This window comes from Lonchura striata, chromosome 1A, assembly GCF_050655825.1.
Source record: "Lonchura striata isolate lonStrDom1 chromosome 1A, ASM5065582v1, whole genome shotgun sequence".
NCBI lineage: Eukaryota > Metazoa > Chordata > Aves > Passeriformes > Estrildidae > Lonchura > Lonchura striata.
In genome coordinates this window covers 71,598,640-71,612,848 of record NC_140741.1, presented here as the reverse complement: position 1 = coordinate 71,612,848, position 14,209 = coordinate 71,598,640, and positions in this window count along the sequence as shown.

Genomic DNA, 14,209 nt, shown 5'->3' with positions numbered 1-14,209 from the left:
ATTTCTGAATCTTCTGAGATGGGAATATCACCTTCTGCTGCTAAAAACCCCAAAACTTTGTGCAGAGCCACCAGGGTCTTCTCAGCTCACTAACAAGGTAGCAGAACAATATAATTAGAGACTTACACAGGTTTTCTGTCATGCTTTGAAAGCTATGCCTCACATCCTTTAATGAGGTTTAACTTCATCTGACAATTTTTATCTTCAGTTTCTTTTCTCACATTCTGGGCAGCATCAGCTGTTCAAGAGAAAAAGATGGAAGGAAAAAGTCCATAAATTTGCCAGAAATAGTTAATTTAAGAGAGAAAAAAGGACGGTGATCATAAACTATGACTTGTGTAGAATCTATCATCTACAGGGAAGAATGCTGAAATATATATAATACAGATATTGTATGCTTATTACCAAGGTCCTGATAGGATTAAAAAAAAAAAAAAAAAGGCAAAAGAAAGATGGGGTCAAGGTGTTAAAGAAGGTGTTAAAGATTTTCATATCTAAATGCTAACATGACCATTAGAATAGCTTTCTTCATCTTCTGCTCTTTGCACTGATTTCTTGTATAGCCTGAGAAAGAGTTCCTCAATGACCTTCCAGTAGCAAAATACATATGTCTATGAAACAGCAAAAATATTTTTTTTATCATCACTGGGAACTTACACATGGTAAGTGTGAAAGGTTCAGAGAAAGCATCTTGGCAGAAAAAAAACCCAAAAACAGTAGAACATAAAGTCATAAAGAAAATTATTTTTCTTGCAAAATATTTTTCACCGAAAAAATACCAATTATTTGTATTACAGTCATAAGAAGCAAAACAGGATTCACATTTTCAGTATGCTTGGATAAATACATGTAACTAATTAGTAACAGCTCGGTTATTTTCCTTCTGAGATGGTCCAATATAGAACTGATCTTTCTTTCCATTAAAAGGATTGAACATTTGGAAAAATACATTCATAATCTTCTAAAAATCTTAAAATGGCTTTCCAAATAGGGGCATAAATATTTTCTTTTTCGGCAGGAAATCAGTTTTGATGCCATTCTAACTTCTTCAAAGGATAATTTAAGTTTTGTTTTTTACTGAAAATTTTATTACAGAAATGCTTGTACATGCATTTTAGGATTTTCTGTCATAAAAGTGAAGAGCCTTCATTTCAATAAGCAGTCTGAGGACAGCTTTCCTGCTCACTTCCCACTTCCCTTACGTATAGATATGAAATAGGATTGACACAGACGTGGCCAGAAATCAGAAAATTTGAAGTGTGGGGTTGTTGATGCTGCCATATTTCCTCATGAAAGGTCGTTGTGGTTGATTTATCAGCCAACACTGTTAACCCTGCAGAGGAACAGCCTGGCAGGTGAGGGGTTTGTAAAACTCAGGGTACCAACAGCAGCATGGACAGCTTTGGGCAGTAAAATGAGGGTTTGCTATAGGGGTTTGCTATAAATGGGCAGATCTTTGGATGATCCTATACCTAAAACATAGCAGAGAGGTAGCCTAACAGAGAGACTAATCCAAATTTCCGCAGTGTTGGAGTCAGTCAGAATAATTCTAGTGAGATTTTGGAGTTTGACTTCTGTGTCAGAATAGTCCAATAGGAAGAAAATACAAGTGACAACAATAGAAAGTTCATAAGCTGATTGAATATGTATTTCATAGAAAAAAACCCACATCTAACATTCTTTCCAGGAAACATACACAAGAATAATGATCTAGATATTAACTTATGAAATGTAGCCTACAATAAGTTACTGTTGCGTGTCGTTTTACTGCAGGCAAATGAATGGGAGGCTTTGACTTAATATAATGAAAATTTTCTGTATTTTCCTCAGTTGAGAAGCTTCATTGAGACTTTATATTAGTGTTTCATTATATGTGAGATGGGAGAGAAATCTACCTGCTTTTCACTGCCAAGTCTTTTTATCAGACGAGAACATGTATTTCTGCAGTCGTGTGAAACAGAATTGCAGATGTTCAGAGCCTGTATCCAGAAGTCACTCTTTTCTTGAGGACCCAGCACAGATTTCTATCACATCTATCAGCAGCTATTTTAGTGCTACCAGGGACACTTTAGGACATGTCAGGGTGATAATGTGTTGTGTCAGCCCTGGCAGTTGTGCAAATGTGTGCGAAAAAAACTCAACAAAACCAAACCAAACAAAAAAGATTCTGCTTAAATTTCCATCACTGCAGAGTCATGCTCTGAGGATTTTGAAGAGAATAAGAACCAAGTGTTGAATAAAAATATGGTAAATTAAACCTCATTTATACTTGGCAAATTCTGCATGGTTTTATTCATTACTGGCTCCTCACATACATTGAGCAATGTACCATCTTCTTCTCAGAAAAAAAATATCTAAATATCTTTAAACTCTGCAAATTACAGGCTTTGTAGTAAACTCCTCTCAAGTATAAACAATTAAATGCATCTATACAGTTTGTATTTATTACCTATTTGTATTGTTCAGAAGTAATATTTGATAGGGCACTTTATTAATAAATAAATAATAATGGGGTGGAAGAAGTTGCTCATGTTAAAGTCATTCCCACACACAGTTTGTCAGGATGAAAATTCAAATAAGAAGGACTTTCAAATAAGAAGAACTTTTGTAGTGTGATTTGAAGATTGTAATAAAAATTGCTTTTATGTAAGAGATATGTTTTTTGTTGTCCAACAGGATGACACTCAGTTTAGGCTCCCTTGTTGTCTTCAAAACATCTGATTTTGCTTGCTGAACTGTAAATGATGAGGAGTCAGAAACTTCTTTACAACAAGATCAACCTCCACAGAAGTGCTGGACAACTTGAAATCAGTAACTTTTATCATCTCATCTAGATAAGCCAATATCCTTTGTAAACCCTAAAACAGGGTATTTCAAAGCAATTTTAAACCAGGTTTTTCACATCAGGACTTTCAAAGCATCCAGGAAAAATGAGCATCCAAATAGCACCAAATATCAGTGCAGACTCTGAAAATGTTTCTCTGCATGGGGTTTATGTGCAAGGCTTTAGTACCAGAGGAGGTTGCAGGAGTGGCACCTGTGAGGTGACACCAGAAGCTGCCTGAATGTTGGGCAAAGTCAGTTCCAGCCATCTCCAGGACAGACCCAGAGCTGTCCAAAGCTGAGCCTTTCACAGCCATGATAACACTTCTGTGGTAACATATTTAAGGGGGAGATAAGAATGACAAAATGGAAGAGTCACAGCTCTGCAGAAACCCATGCCAGTGAGGAAAGAGGGGCAGAAGCTGCTCAAGGGGTCAGAGCAGAGGTTCTCCTGAAGTCCCTCGTGGGGCAGCTGTGCCTTGCAGCACCCAGACATCCATGGGGAAGCAGAGATCCACCTGCAACCCATGGAGGAGCCACACCAGGGCTGGTGGATGTGCCCTGATGAAGTTGTAGGTCAAACTTTTGCAGATTCCTGGCAGGACCTGCAACCTGTGGAGAGAAGCCCACACAGGAGAAGGTATTCTGGCAGGTTTTATTGAAAAAGTGCAGCCAATGGGGAAGACCCCCCCACTGGAGAAGTACATGAAGGACTGTTTCATGGGAAGGAACACACTCTGGAGCAGGTGAAGGGTGTCAGGAGGCCTGTGCAGCAGAGGAGAAGCATCATGAGCTGAACACAACCCCCATTCCCACTCTTCCCAGGGGTAGGAGAGTTGGGAGTGAAGCTGAGCCTGAGAAGAACAGAGGGATGAGGAAAGGTATTTTTAGTTTTGCTCTCATTTCTCATTAACCTACTGTTTCATTGGCAATAAACGATATGAATATCCCTAAGTCAAGTCTGTTTTGTCTGGGACAGTAATTTCTGAGTGATCTCACTCTCTTTACCTTGAACCAGAAGCTTTTCATTGTTTTACCTCTCCCTGTCCTATTGAGAAAGGGCAGTCATAGGGCAGCTTGGTGACCACCTGATTGTCAGCCAAGGTCAAACCCACCACATTACCTTAGAATTCAGTGAAATCTCCTCCTCAGCCTTTCCTCTCTCCCACAGATCTGCAGCCACATGGCTGGCTGAGCCAAGCCAGACCCTGCTTGCCCTGCAGATGCTGAGGGACAGAGGGGGATCCTCTGCAGGTGTGGTCCATCCGGCTGGGCACCAGGAGCAAGGATGGCTCTGCTCCCATTCCTGCTGATTCATGGAATTGCCCAGGCAGCGAGGTGAAAACGAGCCTTGGTGCTTCCATTTGCACCCCTTGGACTTTCACAGGAGGCAGAGTTGGGTGCTCACCTTGGTCCCACAGAAGACACCCACTGCCCCAGCCCCTGTGAAGGCAGAAGGAGCCTCATGACTGTTGTCATCTTTAATAATTCAGGTTGCAGATTGTGTCAGGATACCACCATTCATTCCACCAGTGTATTTTACTCAGTTATTCCATTAGCTGTGCTTTAAAAAGTGAGTGGATACATGCTGTCCTATGAAAACCACCCATTTTCTGGTCATTTATCTATGAGACACTACAGTATTTAATTACAAATTCACCTATGCATCTCATAAAACCAAAGAAACCCTCAAACTAAAATAAGAAAAAAAAAAACGAAAAACCCCAACCAAACAAAAATGCTCAGCACCACTAGAAGGAAGGGAGAGTACATACAAATATCACTATTCATCTACTAGACCTAAAACTGCAGTGCTTGGTTTGTTTGGTATTTCTACCACTAACACAATAAATGAGCTGCATTAACATACTATCACTAAAAATATAAGGAATATCATATAATGGGACTAGAATTCATAATCCTAAAACCTGTCTGAGTCTTAAAATATTTAAATCATTAAATCTATCTATCTCTCTCTCAGTAGGTAGTAAGATGCATATCCACACACTGTGGATGTGTTAAGTGAAGAAACAAAACAAAAAAATAAAATTTAAATATATTTTCAAAGCCCAAAATGAGCCATTTATTGCTGTAGAAGAGAGAACAAATTGCTGATTTTTTTTTTTTTTTTTACAAATGGCTGGGAGTGTTATAATGTATTTGATTTTTTTTTTTTTCCTAGAGGTAATCTTAGATGTGGAGTGAATGAAGTGAAGTCTGTTATCAATCCATAACATCTGCTGCAGTGTCAAGTGATGAAATGGGTGACTCCAGAGCCCAAGACAGCTGGGATGGCTTTCTTAATGCAGTGGGGTATTGTGCAAACAAACAGGCACTGATACCGTCTATGGTTGTCACAATTATTCAAGCTGGTGATACATCTTCCTGTATTAGCTGCTTGAGAAGCCCTATTTCTTTTAAAAGTAAACTACTGTATAACAATCATCCATTCTGGTCTCTACCTCAGTTGAGTGCAAACATAATAAAACATTGGAAATAAAAATAAATTAAAATTTGCCACCAGAGCAGTAAAGCATGGAAATAGGTATATACGAGCTTGGAAAAAAACCCAGCCTACTCACAGTTTATGGAGCTAAGAAATAATGTATACCTTTATAGCTGGATCTATACTGGCGAGATTATTCTGCTTCTCTGGAGTGCCTCCCAGTTCCTGGGAAATCCAGGACATTGTTCAGAGAAGCAAAAGACCAAGAGTTAAAAAAAACCAAACCCAAATAATTTTGGATCACTTCAAACATACCTTTGCCATTGCAGGATCGTTACTCAGATCACTCAGGGGATTTCAGTGTAAGGCCAATATTCAAATGCTGCAAATATAAGAAGAGATAATGAATTTAGATTCAAGATTCTAATATAAATAATAATTATCTTAAGTCAGTAAAGCATTTTCTGCTCACAGAATATATATATGTACAAAAATGCATAAAACTTCAAGAGACAGTTGGTATGAACTAGTAAAAGTTAGTAACTAGTTTTCATGAAAATCTGAAAATTATAATTTCTACATGAATTGCATCATTTAAGAGCAGAATATAATCAAATAGTCACTTTCATTCTGCAAAACTAAGAAATGTGTGAAAGAAATTCATAAAAACTTTTTTTATTTTTTTCCAAAATGCAACTTTTCAACCTTCAAGGGAATAAAATCAACACTTCCTTTTGGAAATTAAACTCAATTTGTGATATTTTAAAGAACAGAGATGAAAAGCACTTAATAATTTAATTGATATTATTTTATTTTTATTCTATATTTTATTTTCATTTAATAATATTATCAACCTAAATATAATAAATTGAATATGTATATAATATGCATGTTATATGAATAATACATCCCATGTATAATTTAAAATACATATATAAGATATGATATGATATGATATAATTTGATAATAAATATAATAAACATAATATAATAAATATAACATTATAAATATAATATAATATAATATATTTATAATTATATATATATATGTTATTCTTAGACTGAAATATGACAAGTTTTCCTTATTTTAGCTCTGGTATATCAAATAATTATATTTTTTAAAGAAATAAAGCAGATATTTTCTGAGTACCAAGTAACAGGGAAAGAACAAAATTTTAGGTTTTCAGACCAAACTTAATCTACTTTTCTTCCTTCTTTCTCAGAAAAAAAACAACAAATCCAGCACAAGTGACCACAGTGGTCATGGCATTGAACTCTGCTTTGTACACGTGGGAGAGAGGGCACACAGACCTGTGGAACTGGTTCCAATCTCACTGCTGGTGATGAGTTTGTGGTGCAGAATGGAAGTTGCAACACCAAGGGCTGAGAGGGATGGGAACAGTGTGCTTGCCTGGATGCTCTGCCTGATACATTTTCCACTGCCTTGCTCTTGCTCTGGATCAGACCCACACAGCCTTTTCTGGCTGAGTCCCCTCTCGTATCTGCAGGCATCTCAAAAACATTTATGTTCTAACACAGGGGGTTGGGTTTTTTTTCCTGTTAGCTGAAGCTGGTGAATAGTTTTGAGGCTGAAGATTTTCCCTCCTGTTTCCCAAGATGATAATAAATTACCAAAATGCCAATTTTATGTTCTCATGCATTCCTGACTTAATAAAGGTACCTTATTTGCCTAGAAGTGTAGTGTTGGCTATTGTTTACCATGAAGCTGGAAGAACCCAAAGGAAGATTAACAGATTGTGCCAGTTTAATTTGGTGTGATCTGATTCTGTTAGATCTTCTCATCTGATTTTGCTTTTCGAAGTACTGAGTGGAGAGGGCAATTTTCCAACATAAGACCTTTCAACAAACCTTAAGCTGCTCCTGGAACACCAAGGATTACACATCCACATAGTGTGGTGGTTATCAGGAAAATTCATCAGAGGGCTAGACAGGAGTCAGGCTGGGTGGCCCCAGAATTGCTGGTCATCTGTCAGGAGCCAGAACACTCAGTTCTGTCAGTGAGACTGGCATGGACCATACAAAACAAAATGTCAAGGACAATATTCAGGTCTGATAGCAGATATACCTCAAATTATTTTAGCATACCTGACTGAATTTCAAACTAAGTGCTTCCTAGGCAGTGGGAAAATTTGTTTTCCTTAAGCAGCGACATTAAAAATTCTCCACTGAAAGAGTGATTGACTACTGGAATCATCTGCCCAGGGAGGTGGTGGAGTCACTGTCCCTGGACATGTTTAAAAAACGACTGGATGAGGTACTCAGTGCATGGTTTAGTTGATGAGGTGCTGTTAGGTCATAGGTTGGACTTGATGATCTCAAAGGTCTTTTCCAGCCTAGTTAATTTTGTGATTCTGTGATTAACCTGTTGCTAAGGCAATGCACTGGCAAAAAGCAGTGAAGGAAAATTCACAGAAGGTGCTGGGTCAGGGACAGGAAGGGTTGGCTCCATGATAGAGTAGCCACAGTAAATCACAGCTCCTTCAGCTCATCAGTGAGAGAGAGGAAATTCTCTTCCTGTGCAGGAAGGAGTGAGGAGGCATCTCCAAGGACATGTAGAATTGCTCTCCCAGTGCCTGTGAAATGGTGCAGCACCAGCTTTGTTGGCATCAGGAGAACCTGAGGAGCTTCTCATGTAGCAAAGTCTTCTTCACACTGAAGGAATAACCTTTGTGTAGAGACATGCAGATAAAAAAATTAAATCCTTGGTTATTTTTCTTGTGTTCCTAAAGAAGTGAGATATTTGATCACCTGTCTCTCTCTCCATTCATCCTCACTGTTTTTCTTCAAAAAACCTCTAGCCTTAAAAGAGTCAGCCAAATTCAATAGGTAAAAATTTCAAGTGTGTTGAGAGGCTGAAGGTTTTATAGAAGCTGGCAGAGTGTAAGAGAGGCTCCATATGAGATTTCACATAAGGAGACTTAATTAGAGAAAAAAAAAAAAAAAGATGGCAAATTGAACAGCTGCAGTGTGCAAAACTCTTGAAATCCATAATGTTCCTCAAACCATTTATCTCTTGGAGAGACTGATTGCTGAAACTGGGAATGTTGCTAGTAACTTCCATTATCCACCTCATCCATTCCAACCACCTAAAAACCAGAAAAAAAACCCTTAAAAACAGAGCAATAACCTGCCTCATCTGAGTGAGTTTTCTATTTTGTTTTCTAAGCCTGGCTCTCTTTATATAAAAATAAAAGCTTAGGTAAGATGAGGTAATTTCATCTCTATTCTATTTTTATCATCCATTATTGTTATATTAAATCTCAGATAGAGATGAAAACACTTGATTTTGCAGTACCTGCCCACTTCTGCTTTTGACATGCCACCAGACCCTCATGAGCATGTGCTCACAGCACAGCTGCTCCCACCTTGAGAAGGAGTGCCAGGGATTTTTTCAGCTGGAGATAAATGGCTGAATAAATGAAGTATCAAATTGCTTGTTCTACCTTTCATCTCATGTTAAAAAGTCTTAAAAAAAAATTAAGAGTGTTCTTAAAGGCTCTTAGCAAAATATGAGGAAACTGCAAAATTCTTGCAGAATTTCACTTGTTGGAAAATTCCAATGGGAATTTCAACGAGTATGCAATAATTTTGTCACAAGTTCCTGTATCAATACTGGAAGTACTCCTAAGTTTTTAATTTCTCCATGGATCCTCTCAAGTAAAAACAGTTTTCTGGTAAAATTTTCCCATCTATTACATAGAGAAATTTTGATATGTATTTTCCAAGACTGTGGAAACTGAGTTAAGTAAGGTTAACTCACACTGACCATGAGAAAAAGAAAAGTATAATTATTAGCAAGCTTTTATTGTGCTTTCATCACTCACTACTGTGGAGACTGAATCAGACTGAGCAGATGATCAACTCAGATAATTAGTGGAATGGCTGAATATGTTTGAAGATTCCCCTCTTGTGAAACCAGTATGCAGAGGGAGAGCTGGACTATCTTCTCTTGGGTGTTCTTTTTGTACAAATGTAAGGTCTAGGATAAAACCAGGACAATCAATGAGAAAGAGATCAAAATATTACAGAAAGGTGCTCAACTGACTCCTGTGGAAGTCTGTCTTGCCCAGTTGCCCACTGACTCCTCTCCCATCAATTTAGAATTCTGTAACTTGTTTTAAAGTTTTTTTTTTCCCTTTGTCTCTCTTTAGAAGACTGACGATTTTTTGGTATGTGTCCCCAAGGTATTAAAATAAATTTCTAGCTTTTTCTATAAAAGAAAATAAAACTGAAAAGTATGGCACATAATATTTTCCTGTGGCTCTGTAAAATCAGTCAATATTAAACAAATAGAAGATATCTGATGTCTTTTTAGTAGACAATTTAGGCTTTATAGGAGGATTAATATTTTAATCAAAGTCCTGTTATGTGGGCTCTCTAGTGGAGTTGAAAAATTACTCTGATAGGGTACTTTGGGCAGCTTATATACTTCAGCTTTCCTGTCTGTTAAAGAGGGATGCTTGCAGGACTGTCTATTTTTTAAAAATATATATAACAAAATTAATTTCACACCACTGTATCTTTTACATTAATTCTTTCTTAAATTTGTATTGATTTGTTTTGTCCAAACTCCCGCCACCAAAAATGCCCTTAAAAGCCCCAAAAGTGCATCTCAGAACTTGCAATGCTTTTGTTCTGAAATTTACTAGAATTTCATCCAATGTAATGATTTTAATTTTTTTTTATGTTTAGCTTTTTGATAAAATATTAGTTATTTTCATGACTTCAAAAAGTCAGAGATTAAAAAAAGCCTCTCACAGATCCAAAGGCATCAAAAATGTCAACCTGTCCCTGTTCTGATGGTTATGGTATTTTTGCAAAGCTTCTAAGATTTCACCTGAAACCCCAACCCCTGCATTTATGGAGGAATCATAGACATGTTCTCTGCCTCTGCTTTTCAGAGCACACCCCAGGATGCATTCTCAGACCCTGACTCAGGTCAGGCTCCTTAGAACCAGGCAGCCACGGTTCTGGTTTTAACTCAAGGCTCTGGCATCAAACAACAACCTGGCAGTTTGTGTTTGAAAATATTCTTCTTTCCAGGCATCTCCTTGGCTCTGTGTTTACAATTCCAGTGAGTGCAAAAAGGTTCCTCAGGTGTAATTGGAAAGTAGAATTTGTCTCAGAGTGGGTATACTACAAACACAAATAATTCTTCCAGTTTGCCTTGGGGCACGTTTGTGTGCTGTAGCAGAGTCCCTCCCAAAGCTATTTCACAGAATCACAGAGGGGTTTGGGATGGAAGGGACCTTAAAGATCACCTCTTTCCAACCCCAGACAGGCAAGGACACCTTCCACTATCCCAGGTTGCACCAATCCAGCCTGATCTCAAACATTTCCAGGGTTGGGGCATCCACAATTTCCCTGGGCAAATTATTCCAGTGCCTCAACACCTTCACACTTTTTCCTGGTATCTGAGCTACTTTATATTAATGGCCAATATTCATGTTCCTCCATGCTGCCTCCAACACAGTAAAATACATGGTTACAATTTCAGACTTTCCTGTAAATGCTCTTATTTAGGCAAGATGTCAATTGAAGAAAGAGCTACTGATGCATTATTAGGTGCCAAAATAGGGTTTCTTTCTTGCCAAAGGATCTTTAACTTGCCCAGTGGATAAGAGTTTCTGAATTCAAGTTCTTCCTCAACAAAAGGTAAACTGGTGAGAGATCAAACTTTATGTCTGGAGTACAAAAAATATTTGCAAACCCAGATCGGCTAAAAAAAAAACCAAACAAACAAAACAAAACAAAACAAGCAAGCAAATAAAAACTCCAGTAAATTTGCACAGTATATGCTGTCATATTTTCTAAATTAATTCTTTCCTTCAAAAAAAATCTAACTTCTCTGACATCAATATTAAAAACTAAATTTCCTGACATTTCATTTCAAAGCACTTATTTGCTGAAAAAATGACATATACAGAAAGTGGGAAAATATGGATTTTAATCACCTAGAAGCAAAGTAGACTTAATTAACTTTGTTGTTGATTCTGGAGCCTCACACTAGACCATTCTGCAAACACTTTAATAAATAAGACCTGATTTAGAAGGCATCCACGATGCATTTCTAGCCAACAAAATTTTAACAAAGACAGATTTGCCTGGTGGCAATGATCAAATATCTTTAGGAACTCATCTTGCACAGCATAGAATAACTTATTGCAGTTCTAAGCTTCAGCTGCATTAGTATCCAGTGCTCCTGGAAAAATATCTCCTTCTGCTTTATCAGCTTAGCAAGCTCCCAATGAAGATGGATTCTTGTTGGGAACAGCATCCTGGACTGAAAAAGAATGTAGGGAGAAAGTCTGACATTTGTCTTCCAATCAGAATCCCAATAAGCACACAGCCAGGGGAGGCAGGAAGGGGAGAAACAAACATAAATATTATTTTAAGAGATCTTCTAATGTGCAATATTTATATACAAATACCACCTAGTGTTACACACAGCACTCTCAGGTTTGTGAAATATATCGAAGTACAGCAAATTGGAATGAGTCCTGAGTTTCCATTTACTTTATCTAACCAGACTTATCAATTCTTTTTACTCCAGGCTGATAAAGTAGAACTGCAGCAGACAAATGAGCTAGCAGGGCTGACATAATGTGTTGTCACAAAGAAATGGTGAATTAAAAAAAACCCAAACCGTGACTTTGATCACCTCTAAAGCTCCTACTTTGCTCAACCCAAATTAGTTGTTTACTCATTTTTAGGGAATGCTCGATATCACTGGGAGGTGAGCAAAGGAGTGTGTGAAGGGAATTTGCTTCCATTTTATCTCCAGCTTTGAAGGGCCAAAATGGAAGGGGTGGGGGGGGACTTGATGCTGGTCCCTGTTTCATTAATAACAAGAAGTCCCTGGCCTCAACAAGAATAAGCTCAACTTTGCAGATTCTATTCCTTGAATTTAATGATGCCTTGCCCGATGCCTAGCTAAAGTAATTGTAAACATAAAGGTCTGTTTTGAATTATAAAACAGAAGTGTGAGAGATGTGTCAGATGAGAACTAGAAGATCACAGCTCTGGGCTTTGCTGTCAATGGTAATGGAGGGAGCAATTATATAAATTATTATTGTATCTGATATCAGAAATTTTGGAGTATTTATTCCTACTTTTTATTTTTCTTTTTCTTCTCAAAATTGCATTTTACTTACAGAGAGCTGAGTCCCAAAGAGTCACAATGGAAACAGGGACAGAAGTTACAGCTTTGGGATGGATAGCTTCCCTAAATGAATGGCTGGATCATCTTTTTTATTTCCTTAAGTACTACATACCACATATCCAGGTAGAGAAAACAGCTATAGTTCCACTGATATTAGGACTTTTGAGACAGGAGATATCATTCATTTTTCAGGTCCCCCATAAGTCAGATATAAAATAGATTCCTAAAAGGAACTAGCAGGTGAATGAGAAATGTAAGGCAAAGAATTATGAACCATGTTCTGATTTTTTTTCCTAAGTGTAACGCAGGTAAAATCAGCTGTCGTTTTGTTCAAGAAAAGGTTATTGAATTTGACAGCAGTCTTTTAAATCAAAGTCATCTTCAGTCTCTTCTGTGGAGTGCCAGGATATCTGAGCACCCTCTTGCAAACTAAGTCTATGGTGGATAGTGAAATTCTGCACTGCACTTACAGGTTTTGGGTCTCTTGTATTTACAACTATATTTCAAAGCTCCTTTCTTCATCTCTCAGCTTTGATGAACCTTCCAGAGAAGCTGCTGTAAGGAAGCAAACACTGCAGACTGTAAATCAGAGGGTGGTGTGGACTATAAGCACACTGGTAAACAATGCACTGAAAGGCATTTTAAAGGAGAGACTGAGTCCCATGTTTATATGTAGCTCATCAGTGTTTATCTAGGTGCTTCTCCAGGCTGTTATTCATTCCATAGAATTGCTTAGAGGAAAGTTAGGGCTCTTGGCTCACTGAATAAAATGAGAAAATAACAAAAAAATGAGATTCTTAATTCCAGACTTGATCCTTCAGCACAACATTGTAAAAATGCATCATGCCTTCTCTCTTTTTTTTTTTTTTAATAATTAGAATTAGAAAATCCACATTTGTATTTATTTTGGGAATTATTTCACCTGCAGTTAGCAGTAGGAAATGAGGTAAATAGAAATTCCTTGAGGTTTACTAGGGAAAATGATTGCACTAACACACAGCACTGTAGATATGTAACACAGTAAAATGGCCTGAGTTACCTCCCTGAGGTACCATCCCTTTTGACATTTCGAGGAGTTAGTTTCAGAAAAAAGATTGGTAAAGCCCTGTATTTCCTCAAAACAAAAGAGTGTTTTTATTTTTATTTTCAGCTGACATTCAGAGTTTTCACCTGAGTCTGGGACCCTCACCAGAAGCAGAGCCTTGAAGAAATGCACTAAATACCATCAAATAAATTATAAAATCTCAAGCTGGTGAACCTGCTACCTGCATAGCAAATTACCAATTGCCAGCTGTTCAATGATAGTCAAAGGCTGCCGAATAATCCCTGGATTGAAATGAAAGGTTCAAACCATCTGAAAGAGCAAACAGACCCTCCAAACAAGCCTTGAGCACAGATAACTTGCAAACAAAACAGAGCTCGTGTCCTCCAGTGGATTAATTGCTACAAGTACCTGCCATGTTCCCATCACAATTTGGATTCTGTAGCCTCAAGGAAAACAAAGCTTTCACTGCCTGCAGCGATGTCTGAGGTCGTGCCTGCTGGTGTAAGGAGGGAAGGATTATTCCAAGAGATATTGGCTTGCACACGTGTGATGGATCACAGATACCTCTTAAAGTTAGGTGAATGTACAATGTGCTTCTCAGTCTGACAAATCCAGATATGATATTAAATAATGAAGTCCAATAAGAAATCAATGAACCTTTGTCTTCAAAAATTGCATTTTCGATTTTATCATTACAAAAGAATGTCTGTGA